This window comes from Apodemus sylvaticus, chromosome 6 (genome assembly GCF_947179515.1).
Source record: "Apodemus sylvaticus chromosome 6, mApoSyl1.1, whole genome shotgun sequence".
Lineage (NCBI taxonomy): Eukaryota > Metazoa > Chordata > Mammalia > Rodentia > Muridae > Apodemus > Apodemus sylvaticus.
In genome coordinates, this window is record NC_067477.1 from 78112418 (window position 1) to 78127213 (window position 14796).

Below are 14796 nucleotides of genomic sequence, written 5' to 3' on the forward strand. Positions count from 1 at the left end.
GCGTGTTGTCTTTTGAACACTTGCTTGCAAAGGCTTCCAGAAGCAGCCCACCTTTCCAGTCCACAAACTTCTCACAACCCGTGGAACTCTCTGTGCCTTGTACTTGCTAACCCGCGCCCCACAGACTGGCCCCCACTTGTCCCCTGGGCTCCCGGCCTGCGGCGGGGACAGGAGCCCTGATCTTTGCCCCGGGCCAGGTCGCGGTGGCTCGCCCACAGCAGCACTGGGCATGCTCACAGGCAGCGGCGGGGGCAGATTGCTTTTGCTAGCTCGCACTCGGCGGCAGCGGGCCGGCGCGAGCTGCAGCTGGAGCTCTGGCGCCCGGAGTTGGAGTTGCCAGGAGTTTCCCCGACCCCTCCCTCCTCGCGCACAGCAGCCGGAGCCCGCGCGGGAGCGGCGAGCCGCGACCAGCCAGCAGCAGAGCCGACCCAGCTTGGTCTGCAGCCCCGATCTCCGCGCGGGGCAGCCGCGGGGGAGCACTGTCTTCGGTTGGGACGCGTGCCGCGCACTAGGCACCGCCCGAGCACGAGCCAGGCTGCACGGTAGGTTCTGGCGTGGGGAGGCCAGGCCACCCGGCGTACAGTTGCAGCTACTGTGGCTGCGGGCTGGGATGAGCACCGCGGGGCAGGCGGAGAGGGTAAGCGCGCGGAGATCCGCGCGGGCAAGTTGGAGGGCGGCGGGAGAGGGGGCTGTACGCAGGGCGCCGCTGCTTTGTGCGCGCGGAAAGGGGTCTGGGTAGCTGATTCTCTTCCCCAACCTGGGACCAGGAGTGGGAGCAACATTGTCCAGAACCTAGCAGGTCAGATTCCCGTGAGAAAGTTGGTGGTCCAGTCCTGGGGTCCGCACTGCCGGCTTGGCAGAACGACCCTAGGGCAGCCTCCGGGAAAACTCAGTGGGTCGCAGCGCCCCTAGCCAGAGCTCTATCCGCTGAAATCAGCGAATCACCCCATCTATGAATGCTGGCATCTTCTAGGAAGATCATTAATGCCAAAACTGAGGCCGATACTTCTTACGTACGAGGTTAGTTTCCGACCCCCATGGCTTTTGTCCCTTCTCCCCAACCTAAGAAGTGGTCAGGGGCTCAGCCTAGGCCTCCCTCGGGGCTCCGAATTCTCTTTCAGAGCGCGCCAGAATCCGGCTCACCCATATGGCAAGTCAGCGAAGCTGGAGTAGCTTGCTTTTTCTTTCTGACTTTCCCCAGGTTTACATCATCACAGACCCCAGGACCCAAAGGTCAGTTAGAGAGTTTAGAATTCTTCCTTAGAAGGAGTGTACGCACGCTTGTTTGCTTTGGACTTCGTAACAACCCTCTCCTGTTTCTATCATTCTTCAACCCGGACTTTGTGAGAAGGAACAGGGACAGAGGAATGCCTCTTCATTTAGTCGCCTCCTAAGGTCTTCTGGGAGACTCCAAGGCCCTGAAATCTGCAATATGCATATTGCAAGGATGTGGAGGATGTCCCCGTGCCTTCTGGTTCCACTTTTTTTTTCCACTTCATGTTTTGAGTTTTGGGGTTGAGTCTACACACCAATCAAAGCAGCACTGTCCTAACGGGGTGGGGTGGAGGGGAAGGTGGAGGAGAGGGTTGGGGTGTGTGGAGAGGCTCAGCCCAGGCTGTGAGTGGTTGTTTGCCTCGCCTAGGAGGCTGCTATGGGAAGAAGTCCAGAATAATTATGCAGGCTAGAAGCACACCTCTCACTCCTTTTTTTTCCTTTCCTTCCCCCCACTTTCTCCCTTTCTTTCATCTCTAGGCTAAACACCTTGGATGTTGGGTCTGTTTGTTGAGTTTTTAAAGGAGAACTCACTCTGACAAAGTGGCAGTATTTTAAGCGTACACCATTTCTGCTGTATGTTTTTCTCTTGGGGATTGTACATCTGGGGAAGATTTTCAGATGTAGGGATCCCATGGTATGGCTATCTTTACTACACAGGTCAGACAGACCCGATAGACAAGTTATTTACCACTTTGGACTTCAGCTTTTGCTTGTGTTGTTTGTTTTGTTTTTCTAACAAGTGGGAGATGATGGTGACCCTTTCTCTGTTTCTGTTGTGAGACGTGAGTGACATAATGGGAGATGATGAGAGCTAGGCCTTTGTCTCTGTGCACTGTGCCCAGTTTTAAAAACCCAGCTTATTCTTGAGTGAAACAAACAACCAAGTGTGCCCCTTCTGTGCAGTCTTCACAAGGTTCTTCTGCTGAGATCTGTGGAAGCAGCGATTCACACACACCTGCATGTCTTCTCTTGATTTTAGGGGTGGGAAATCCCTCTTTTCTGTCTGAGGGAGGCAGTGTGGTATAATGGAGGAGCCCACGGGACTGGCCCTAGCACCATTCACAGTCCTGGGCCGCAGATCTGTCTGTGTCAGCAAGGCTTCTTTTGTGATCCTAGGATGATGAAGAAATCAGCAAGTCCTGGGGATGGAGCTCTGACTTGGCTTTTCACAGTGACCTTGAACTAAGGACTCAGGTCCTCATTGGTGAAATCAGTCTGTGAGATTAAAAACCCACTTAAGTGGCAAGGACAGGAGAGGCTACGTGCCACCCAGTTAACAAGGATTTAATGAGGCTCCCGAGGTTCCCCAGAAATACACCCTGAGCCTAGAGCAGAGAAATGCCAAATATGAGCACTAGCTTTTGCTAACCCACACATTGCTGGCTTCCACTCTCTGTCTCTGCTTCTTTGGGTGTAAAGCAGAGGTGGGCACTTTGTATTGCTAACTAGTTTCAGAGGGTAAGAAGGTGGCTCCCCAGGCCATGCCTGTATAGAATCACTAATTTGTATAGGGGGAGACAGATGAGGGCTGCTCCTAATTAGTCCTCTGTAGTGGAGACAGGGTTTCTTCCAGGAGCATTTGGAAGTTGCTTTAAGCACTTTGAACTGCAAGGACATGCGCCAGCTTCTATTGCCTAGTTTTAATGATTCTAGTGGCTTTTCAAATGAATAATTTTACAAAAAGATAAGATTGCTCTTTCTTACTGTCTAGCGCTTAGTCTCCAATCTGTAGAGACCTAGGAGGCATGGGTGTGGTGCTTTGGTAGAGAGAGATCGGTGGTCCTTTTAGACCTGGGTGCTGCTTGCCAACTCGACACAAACTAAAGTTACCTGAGAAGAAGAACCCACAACTGAGGAGTTACTTCTAGTGTCCTGTAGGGCAAATCTGTGGGACAGTCACTTGCTAATGATTGATATGGGAGGGCTCAGCCCACTTGGGGGGTGGCACCCCGCGTAGGTGGTCCTGGGTTCTTTAAGCAAGTCAAGCAAACCAGTAAGTAATGTTCCTCCATGCATCTTGCTTGAGTTCCTGCCTAGATTTCTTACAGTGATGAATTGTGATTCGGACATGTGAACCAAAGAAACTCTTTCTTCTCCAAGTCGCTTTTGGTCATGATGTCTGTTGCAGCCATGTAACACAAACTAATACAACTAAAACAAACCATACACATGCCAACGAGTATTCTGTCTCTTTTCCTGAGGCTCTGGGACATTTTGTGGAAAGTTTGCACACTGACTTGATGGCTGAAGCTGTGTGGTTATGGGACAGCACATCTGAAAGCACATGTAAGAAGAATTTTTTTAGAAATATTTTCCTTGAATAGACAGGTTGCTCCGGCCTTTTGGGCCTGTGAAGTGCACCCTGTGCCAGTTGACCCATGGCAATCCGACTTAGCCAAGTCTTGCATGCATTCTGGAGGATGGTGGCCTTGGCAGTGATCTATAGTTTCCAGTGGCAGCTTTGCATTATCAGCAGGGTGTCAGGTGAATTAGCTTTTAGTATTGTTTAGATTCAACCAGTCTTGTCCTTGCTGCCCACACCACTGAGGGACCTGTGCAGAGAGATCTTACTGTGACTTGCTGTGACCTGGATTGTGATCTTGCATTTTAACTACTTTGCATGAGAGAGGCACTAGGAGCCTGCCAGGAGACATGAGGGTTCCTGAGGAAGAAATAGTGTTTATATAACGGGCACCCAAATCTGGATATATGAGGTCAGTCAGCACTTTCACTACTTCATATGTTGCTATGCCAAATGGCATCCCGGCTCACCCACGAACTTTATCTTAGCTTCCCACTTGTTCTTTGTTTTAGCATTAAAATGATTAACAGTGGGGGGAAACTTATCAGTAAATCAGAAACCTATTCAAAAACTCAAGTGTACCACTTAATGTTTTGGTAGATAAAACTGAGGGCCCAAGCCTGCCTTCCTGACTGCAATCAAGGTTGGTGAAGGAACAGTTGTCATTCTTAAGATTCAGTAGCTCCATTAGATGGTTTCTCCCACTTAGCCCAAGCAGGAACATGTCTGCTTTAAAACTCCTCGCCACAACCTGCTGTGTACATTTTGGGTGTTGCCCTTACTCTGTGCTGCTGCGCTGTGCCCCCCGGCCCCGTCATGTGTGAGGAGACCTTTTCTTGTCACTGTTGTTTACTCTTCTCAGCAGTAACTCTGCTCTGTTAATAAGTCTATTGTGAGACAATCATTGTCGTATTTCATTTCTCTGTGGTTGTCACTATTGGTATTGAGTTACACAGAGTCAAAGTCCAGAAGTGACATTCTCAGCCTTCCTGAGAGTGCTGTTAAACAAAACAAAACAAAAAAAAAACAAAACAAAAAAAAAAATCCGGTCACACCGCAGTAGCAGTGTAAAATGCATTTGTTTGTTTTTCATTTCAACACTTTCCAGTTTAAGAAAACCAGGCAGCTTAAACATTATGAGCCTGTGTATACTTTTTTCTATTTCTTTTCTTTTTTCTTCTTTTCTTTTCCTCTTTATTTTTTTTTTTTTATTGTTGCCTGCTGCTAGCAGATGACGTTAGAAAACAAAGCAAATGTACTTTGTTTCCCCATATAAACTGGTTTCTTCTCATTGCTGTCCAGCTGATAGAATTGAGCAGCAATTGGATTAGCACAGCAGTTCTGAATGTGTTGGGAAAGCGCTGTTGGGTTGGATGTTAATAGGTGTGCTCTTCTAAAGGACAAATTAATTTGGGGAGCAGTACCCATTACTTTTCTCTCACACAGAGACTCTAAACATGCACACTACCATATCAAAGGAACTGAGATGTACTCCACTGAATACTGTTGAGAAATACTCATTCATAATTATCCAAGTCAGAATTTCCCAGAACACCACATTGTTGAGGTTGTTTGTGTATCTTTGGGGTTTAATTACTAAATTAGGATATGCCAACCATTTTAACATGATCTCTAATACTATTATGAATGAAATGGTTTGTTAGGGGCATTTTCTGGGTATTGATTGAATAATGAACTTTGTAAGGGATGATTGGTTGGTTTTGAAAAGGAAGCTGTGCCCAGGAAAGTCTCCACGGGGGGGTGGGGGTGGGGGGGTGGGGGGGTGAGGGGTGGAGATGTGTTAGTATGAATAGTGGAGTGCTACTTAACTGTAGATGCTGAACATTTTATGTTGATAGTCTGATACAGAAGGACCGTGGGTACTAGCAGTTGTGCGCGTAGATGATTTTCAAGCCACAGGAGACAAAAGATGGTGCCTTAATCAGAGTGAGCCAAAGAGATTCTTTGGTTGTAGTTCAAAGACCAGTGGCATGCTTTCTTAAGTCTTAAGATTACAGGTATGTTCAGACAATGCAAGGAAAGATGTTTGTGGGTAGGAGGAGCGCAACACTCAGATTTCCACGGGGAGGACTGGTTCATCTAAGGGGAGCAGAGTCACTAATAGACCGAAGTTATCTGGAGCGCCTGTAACAGCTCCATCGAAGAATGCTAGATAATGAGAAGGACTTTCCAGGAAGAGGGTTCCTCACTAGAATTTCAAAAATAGGAAGAAAGAAGAACTCTTGCAATACGATGACAATAAAGAGGCAAATAACCCAATTTAAAAGTAGAAAGAGGATTTGCATAGCTATTTCTTTGAAAAAGAATGTGAAAAGTTGCTCATCACCATTAGTCAGCCAGGAAATGTAAATTCAAACCATAAGGAGATACGGGAGGTCAATCAGGGTGGCTGTGATGGAAAAGACATGTGTGGTGAAATTGGTCCTGCATGTGGATTATTAGTAGAAGGTAAATTGCAGGCAGTTTGGAAAACAGCTAGATGGTCTATCACATTGTTAAATACTGGCTACATAGAGAAGAGTCCCTCTCCCAAGGCATTCCCAAAGGAAGTAAAAGCATGTTGGAATAAGCACTGTGAGTGAATATTCATAGCGGCGTTAGTCATAGAGCTAAGAGATGGAAAAGAACCCTCTTCTATCAGCTCGAGGATAAATGAAACGTCACGTATCCACACGGTGCAAAACAGTTTCTCCAGAAAGGGGAATGCAAGCTAGAGCATGGATGAACCGCGAACCTGCTGTGTGAAGAAAAGCAGGACACGAAAGCCACATGTTGCACGATTCTGTTATGAAGCATCCAGAAGAGAAAAGTCAGGCTGTTGGAAATGAGATGGTGAAACAGGAAGTGACTTTGGGGTTTCCTTTGGGGGTGATGTAATGGTTTGGATTTAAGTGGTGGTTGCATAACTCTTGAAAACTATGGTATTGCATATTTTAAATGGGCACTTAAAAAAATAGTATGTGAGTTACAGTTCAATAAAAAACGAAAGTGTTTGATGGTCTAAGAGTTTTAAAAGTCACCTTAACAGTCACTAATAGTTTCATGTCAGCTTCTGCTACTAAAGACACATCTGGCTTATTCATTTCTCCTTGTCTGTGGGCGTTAAGGTTGTCTGTAAATTTTTATTATTTCCCCCTTCGCTCTCCCTGAATTGAAAGGATTTTGCCCCTTCACCCCTGGGTGGTCAGGGCCTTGTGGTCTTCAGATCCCAATGTTTTTATTAGATTCCCCTTCTGAAATAAATTCCATAATTGGGCTTCCTGATCCTGAGCCAGCAGAAGCTCTGATAACCTAGCAGCTTATGCTGAGCTTCTCCCTTTGGATTTGACTGTGGTAGACATTTAGTGTCTACTGCTTCCTGGAATTCTCTCAAGACTGCCCCCTTTGTGGTAAATCTAACTGTATTCAGACCTCCATGGGCTGATTGTTATTGTGTGAGCATCAGTGTGTCTGGGCCAAGAGTCCTGACAGTAAATATGTTTAATACCACTGGGGCTGAGGCAGTTGCACTGTGGGTAGGAACATTTTTCTCCCTTTCCTGGGGTGGCATAGCAGTGCTCAGCCACATATTGGATGTGCCAGGGGATCTTGTTTGAATGTTGCCTCGCTCTCAGCCAGCTGCTATGGCATTTGAGATTCTGTAGTTCTAACTAACCTAGACTTGATGCAGATGCTGTTATCCCATGCATCACACTCAATGTGAAGCTGCTACGCTGTAGCTGTAGAGAAGGCGGTGCTGGGATGGGGCGGAGCTGACGGTGAAATGTGGCTCCACCACATGTTTGCTGTGGGACCTTGGCAAGTTAATTACCACATGGGCCAGTTTTCTTTCCACATCAGGTTAAGACTGAGCTCACAAAACCATCCTTAGCAGAATGTCTCAGAATAGCAATGTTGATTGCCTTTTCCTTTCCCTAAGCACCCAGAATTCCATGGTGAAAGCAAAGTCCAAACAAAACAAACTATGTATACGAAAGAACCAGGGTTTTTACTTGTGTGCGTGGGTTGCTATGGAGAATGATATATGAGATTAAATCATAGTCCTCAGGGAAGAATTTTCTGTTAATATTATCATTGTTTTGGTGAGGTTTCTATGTTACACTCAAGTGAGTCTGGGTCATTTTAAGTCGTGGGGATGAGTCTAGTCTACTTTTTGTGTGTAGTCTTCTGCTGACCAGTAGGTCATCCCTGAGCTGTGAGTTGGTGCTACAGTTCCTTGGAATGGTAGAATCTGCCATCCCTGTCTAGCTGGCTTCTGCCTTTCTTACTGACATTGATCTCTGATGCAAATAAGAAAAACTAAAGGGAGGAAAATGCACAAAGCTGTGCAGCCTTGGGAGCAATTTCTGGGGGTTAAAATTGCAAATATTTGCTTCCTGGTGGCCTTGAGAAAAACCTGGCAATTGTGCTGCCTTCTCTGAGTCGGTCAACTGTGGTTAGTTAAATGGAATTAGGTTAATAGGGAGCAACTGAAGAGGAAGTGGGGTACTAAAGCCTAGTAGTGACCATGGCTCTCCCACCTGGAGTCTGTGCTGGGTGCTGTATCCACTTCCTGTATGGTTAACTGACTAGAAGTAATCCCTTCTGGTTGCCCACATGGGGTAACCCGACAATTACCAGGTGAGCTGTTGACTGTGTATTTTTGTTCTGTTTCTGTCACCTTTACTATGGGCAACAGAAGGAAATAAGAAATTATGTTTGTGTTTGAATTTACAGAGCCTTCGTGCTTTCTTTTGGGAAGCAAGACATATATATACAGACTATATCAATAAATCTTACCAGATTCCAGTTGTCACTGCTGGAGAGTCACTGCTTTTGTAGGATGATAAATGGTTCCCATGGCACACTGTCACACATTCTGGTTTGACTCTTGAAAGTAGGAAGTATCTGATTTCTGGGGCAGGTGATGTGTGTGTGCTCTAGTCTCTTTCCATAACTATTGATATCTATGGCTGGTCTCATGGGGCACAAATCTTTGAGGCTTTATTTTTAGACTGCTTTGAAAGTGGTGCCTCATATAATCTAAGGTGAATGCTCACAGTACCTAGTGATTGTGAAGTCAATATTGTTCTAGAAGAATTTAACCTATCCTATCATTAAATAGCAGTGAGGAAGCTGTCCTGCTGCTGAGGGGTGTTCCTGAAGTCAGTCCTTTTAAAATTAAATCTGTAGACAACTGTAACAGTAATAAAAAAAAAAAGACACACCTCTACTTTGATGCTAGGATGTTGTGCTTACATAAGGAGCTCAGTGCTAATAATAAGGCTATTTCCTCCCATTTTTTTTTCTGGGAAGTGATAATATTGATTTCTGATATTTCCATTCACACAGTGGTCTACCTACTACTTTTATTATTATTATTATTATTATTATTATTATTATTATTTTTAAAGATTGAACCAATAGTTCTGAAGTCAGATCCCTTTTTAAGAACAGTACTTGCTCTCAGAAGCCACTGAACTGAACTCCTTCAGAAACAGGAACAGGAATCTCCTTGTGTAGTTTTTTTGTATCTCTGCAGATACTGTGCACACCTGGTAGATAGAAAAGAATTAATGGTTGTGTTAAGCCAATCAGCTTCTTCCTCTGGGATTCCTGTTCACTGTCTAGTCTATTAATGCTTCTGTCAGTGTTTCTTTTATTATGTAACATTTGCCTACAGATTATCTACTACATGGTTTTGAGTACTTTGCAATTGATTCCCCTTACAGTACACAGCAAGCACTTAGAAGTTTGTAGAAACACATCATACTTGTATATCCTATTCCTTTGATTTTGTATTTATTTATATAGACAAGTAAAATCATTGGTATCTATTATATATACCGTGTTTCAATATGAGTGTGCATTGTGCAATGATTAAGTCTAGCTCCATTACTTCACATCTATTTGCGTGAGAACAACTGAAAACTCTCAAGCAGGTTTCAAGTATACAACAAACTAATATGGATGGTTGTCATCTTGTTGTTCAATGAATCTCTTCAATTTTTGTCTCTCAACTGAAAATCTGTATTTGAGTGAGCTGTTCTTTAGGAACTTGGAAGATAAGAATGTTGAGTAGCCTGGCTTGTAAACTTCAGAGGAAACTACTTGGCTTTTTGTGACAGATCTGTGGTATCTGGTCAGCTGGAGCTGAGCAATTGGCTTTGACTAGCAAGAGACCAGAACCACTAATGGAAAACATTTACTTTGCTGGGACAGTAGATGCTAATCAGCTGGGGCTAAATGATAGGCCGTAGTTAAGAGGAGACTAGCATCATTAAGACGAAATTTTCTGGGGAGTGATTTCTCAGAGTCAGCACATACAAGTTGTGTTCCAGAAGTGGCCAACATTGTACCTTGTGCTGGCAGCAGACCTTGGTAGAGAGAGTCACCCATGTGGTATTAGTTTTGAAGGTGGGAAGGGGTCATGGAAAACAACTGAGGCCTGCTGTGGGGCAGGAGTCCCTGAAGAAAGCCAAGGAGGAACTATTCACTTTCACCACAGCAGAGACTACAGCATTTTTGAAGATGAATGCCAAGAACAGCAGCAGTGGGGTAGTGGAGGCAGCTGGAGCCTAGAAGATAAACTGTGTGTGCTGCAGAGGGTGGAGCCGAAGAAGGGACACACGGCATTTGGAGGAGCCCAGGAGATCCTGAGTGAATCCCAGATAATTATAAATTGAGGTATTTGCACTTTCAGAGTTTGGTCTTGCTTTGTTCCTATTGTGATTGGGCCCTGCTTCATCCCTTTTGAAGTAAGACGTTATTTAATTTGTTTTTGATATTATAGGAAGCCAGAGTTGCAAGACTTTGGATTTTAAGTGAGACTATTTCAACAAGTCTGAATTTTTAAGTGTTTGAATTTAACACTGTGGGATTTTTAAAATTAGGAATGTTTTTGTTATTATGTTGATATTAATATGTGATCTTGAGGAACAACAAGAAAGAAAAGGTTACAGCTTTGTTTGTTTGTGTATCAAGCTGACAAGGAATCAAGCAGGATGGCTAGTTTCAAGTGAACTTGACCAAACTGGAGTTATCTGAAAGTTGGAAACTTCAATAGAGAAAAGGCCTGCATAAGATCTGGCGGTAGGCCATTTTCTTGATTAGTGATTGAAGTGGAGGGCCCATCTCATTGTGGATGATGCTGTTCCTGGGCTGGAGGTCCTGGGTGCTATAGGCAAGCAGCCTGAGGACACAGATATACCACGCCTGGGCATATACCCAGAAGATGCTCCAACATGCAGTAAGAACACATGGTCCACTATGTTCATAGCAGCCCTATTTATAATAACTAGAAGCTGGAAAGAACCCAGATATCCTTAAACAGAGGAATGGATACAGAAAATGTGGCATATTTACACAATGGAGTACTATTCAGCTATTAAAAACAATGAATTCATGAAATTCTTAGGCAAATGGTTGGAACTGGAAAATATCATCCTGAGTGAAGTAACCCAGTCACAAAAGAACACACATGGTATGTACTCACTGATAAGTGGATGTTAGCCTAGAAGCTTGGAATACCCAACATCAATTTACAGACCACATGAAGCTCAAGAAAAAGGAAGACCAAAGTGTGGATACCTCAGTCCTTCTTAGAAGGAGGAACAAAATACCCATGGGAGGAGATACAGTGACAAAGTCTAGAGCAGAGACTGAAGGAAAAGCCATCCAGAGATTGCCCCCCTTGGGGATATATCCCATATACAGTCACCATACTCACTATTGTGGATGCCAACAAGTGCTTCCTGACAGGAGCCTGATAAAGCTGTCTCCTGAGAGGCTCAGGACAGTGCCTGACAAATACAGAGGTGGACTGAGCACAGGGTCCCCAATGGAGGAGCTAGAGAAAGGACCCAAGGAGCTGAAGGGGTTTGCAGCCCCATAGGAGGAACAACAATATGGACTAACCAGTACCCCCTGACCCCCACCCCAGAGCTCCTGAAGACTAAACCACCAACCAAAGAGTACACATGGAGGGACCCATGGCTCCAGCTGCACATGTAACAGGGGATAGCCTTCTTGGACATCAAAGGGAGGAGGCCTTTGGTCCTGTGAAGGCTCGATGCCCCAGTGTAGGGGAATGACAGGACAGGGAAGCAGAAGTGGGTGGGTTGGTGAGCAAACCTGCTTGCAGCACCCTTCCATGTTTGTTTTGTCTTGTCTTGTTTTGTTTGCCCTGTTTGAGTTCTTATCCTGAGACCTTCAATGATAGACCACACTGTGGAAGTGTAAGCCAAATAAACCCTTCCCTCCCCACTTACATTGGCCATGTTGTTTGATCACAGTTATAGAAACCTTAACTAAGAAAGACACAGACATGGATGGTTTTCTGTTGTGTCGTTTATGTTTTATTAGACTTGATTAAGCTCCATAAGCTTATCAGCATTCAGTGTGACAAGCCATTTGATTTAGTCATTCTGATGGCTCTGCAGGGCTCTGTCATTATGGTATTGAATTATGCTTTTTCATGTTATTGTTTGATGCTTAATAAGTTCATATTCAGGCGGAGAGATGGCTCTGCGGTTAAGAGGTCAATTCCTAGCAAACACATGGTGGCTTACAACCTTCTCATGGGATCTGATGCCCTCTTCTTGTGTATCAGAAGATAGCTTCAGTGTACTCATACATAAAATAAATAAATCTTTAAACCAGTAAGTTTATATGTGTGTAGTAGCAATTGGACATCTTCTGTGGAGCACCTGTTGAAGCTTCTTGAGGCTGTGTGCTTACTCTCTAGTCTGCACCCCTCAAGTCCCCAACAACTGACCGAAAGCAACCTCAGCATGAGAATTCAAAACCTATATACCAGGGGAGAACCACTAAGCCTTTAATGCAGGAACTCTTCGGGGACACTTAAAAACTGTCTTCTCTTTGTTATTGTTGCTGTTCTTTTGTTTTGGAGTTAGAGTTTTGTTGTGTATTAAAAGATAGGATTAAACTACCAGGCCTTCAGCTTCAACTTCCCAAGTCTGGGGATCAATGATGTGTGCCACCATGCTTGGCCCTTTGAGGGACATTTAAAATCTAGGCCCTAATACTGGTCCTCCTAGGACAAATGGTAAAGAAATTACCAAAACCTATAGTCAGATAGCTATTGTTGAAATCTGTCTGCCCCATCCTGTAAGAGCCACAGGCTTAGGGTGGGGCCGTCTGGAGAGAAGCATCCTCCAGGTACTCTGGCTTCTGGACAAACTGTTGCCAGAAGGAATTCCTCAGGCCCTGTTGTTCAGATATATTCTTTAAGGCCTTTCTGTATTGTCAGACCTGATTGGCTGGCCTAGAAGCCTTCTTATTGATATCTGTTCAAAACTGGTAAATACTACTCAGAAAATACTTCAGTCATGTAGGTGAACAGTGTCACTGTTGAAAACTAAGCTATTTGTAGAAAATAGTATTTTTCTACATGGATGTTCATATAAAAGCTGACAACAAAAGAGTCAGGTTTTAATTCTTTAATGTTTAGTCAGTACTGATCTTGAAAGCAAATTACCTGTCTCTCTGCCCCAGGATAGGGTGGGTTAATGTTTTTCCTGTGGAGTTAAGACTTGCAGAAATTAGTTCTGTAAAGAATGTTTTGGATCACTTGCTTTCTTATTGACAGTCAGCTGCCTTGAGATAAGAAGGGCCAGAGATAAGAGAATGCACGTGACTATTGCAGAGGGTGGCTCTCCCCATTCCTGAGCTCCAGAGAGCAAGATCTGGCTGGAATACCACAGGTAGTGAGAGAAGTCACCTGCTTTCAGCTGCTCCGTGGGAGCTCAGGAGCCTGCAGAGTTCTTTGTAGGCTCCTCAACAGCAAGGCAGAAGCCTTGATGTTCCTTTCTTTGCCACAGCTTTAATCTCAGTAGCCTTGCTACTCAGAGGTGACTTGTAGATTACCAAATACTCGCTGTTGTGATCATAAAAAGGTAAAGAAATATTAAGATATGTTCTATAGGGGCATGTGGTGAGGTGTAGGGGAAGGGGGTGCCTTGGTGGGCCCGTGCAGAGACATCCCTTCCCCCTGAGGGACCACACACAGGATGGCATGGTATAGAATGGAGTTTATTTAGGGCACAGGGAGGGGAGGTAAGAGACTAGTAGAGGCAGAGAAAGACAGAGAGAAGGAGAGAGTAGAGAAGTAGAGGCTGAGCCATGACCATGTGGAGAAAGGAGGGAAGGGAAGGAGGAAGGAGGGGGAGCAAGGGAGCAAGAGAAAAGAGAGGCCAGAGAGGCAAGAGTAAGAGAGAGAGGAGGGGCAAGAAACTCCTCTTATGGCGGGCCAGGCCTACCTGGCTGTTGCCAGGTAACTGGGCGGGGGGGGGGGGGGGTACAGTCCAGAAAGAATACCAACACTCAAACTTTCTGTAAAGATTAGGACATTATTCCATTCACTTCCCATGAATAGAGTAAGGCACATGAAAAACAAGATGTTAGGACATTCTTATGAAAACTTATCTGAGAAGGGTGCTGGCTGTCTTAGAACTGCCTCTGCAGGCCAGGCTAATCCTCAAATTCAGAGGTTCCCCCGTGTCTCCTATTCTGGATTACAGGATCTTCCACCATCACCTGTCTAAGAGATTTGTTTTCATCACATTTAACTCCTCTAGAGGATGCTGGAGGCGCAGCGGGGTGGGTGTGACTAACACATAGTTGTCTCATCCCCTGTGGCTGTGACTACCTGGCATGGGTATCTAAAGCACTTCCTTCAGGATTACATTATCTTATATGTGCATAGATGTGTACATAGCAGAACTGGAATGGCTGGCAGATGGCTCAACTGCTTACTTACCTCTTGCCAAAAGAAAAATGTGCAAGTAGCATTTTGTATTTTGAATGTTGTGCACCAAGGAAACACGACATATATTGTGGTAGGTATAGTAAGGCCTTTCCACATCCTTCTCTAAGATGTAGGTCAGGTCCCTCTGATGGTCTTGGAAGAGTATCATAAACTCTGTTTCTCTGTAGATTCTCTGTGTTAACCTTATGCAGTTCTCTCCAGTCCTCTGATAAGTGTTGAAGCCCTTGGTTTGAGAATGAGGACCTGATTTCAGTCCATCTAATATTAATCACAGATAGGTGCTAAGGACGTTTTATGGATTCTGTGAATTCTCTTATTAACGTACTTACTTTACAAAATTGGAAAACAAGACACAAAGAGTTTGTCCTTTAGTTCTTGGTTCATGAAGCTATTAGGGTGACTGCTAAATCTCTTGGCCTCTGTAATGCTA

At 44.8% G+C, this 14796-nt stretch overlaps 1 protein-coding gene across 3 annotated transcripts in view; it reads left to right on the forward strand.

Moving 5' to 3' along the window:
- The first annotated feature begins 287 nt into the window (after nucleotides 1-287).
- Nucleotides 288-14796, forward strand: part of Stxbp6 (syntaxin binding protein 6) — a 232713-nt gene continuing 218204 nt past the window's right edge. For all 3 annotated transcript variants that reach the window (XM_052185901.1, XM_052185902.1, XM_052185903.1), the window contains exon 1: nucleotides 288-542. The gene's annotated coding sequence lies outside the window, so the exon portion shown is untranslated. The remainder of the gene's footprint in view (nucleotides 543-14796) is intronic.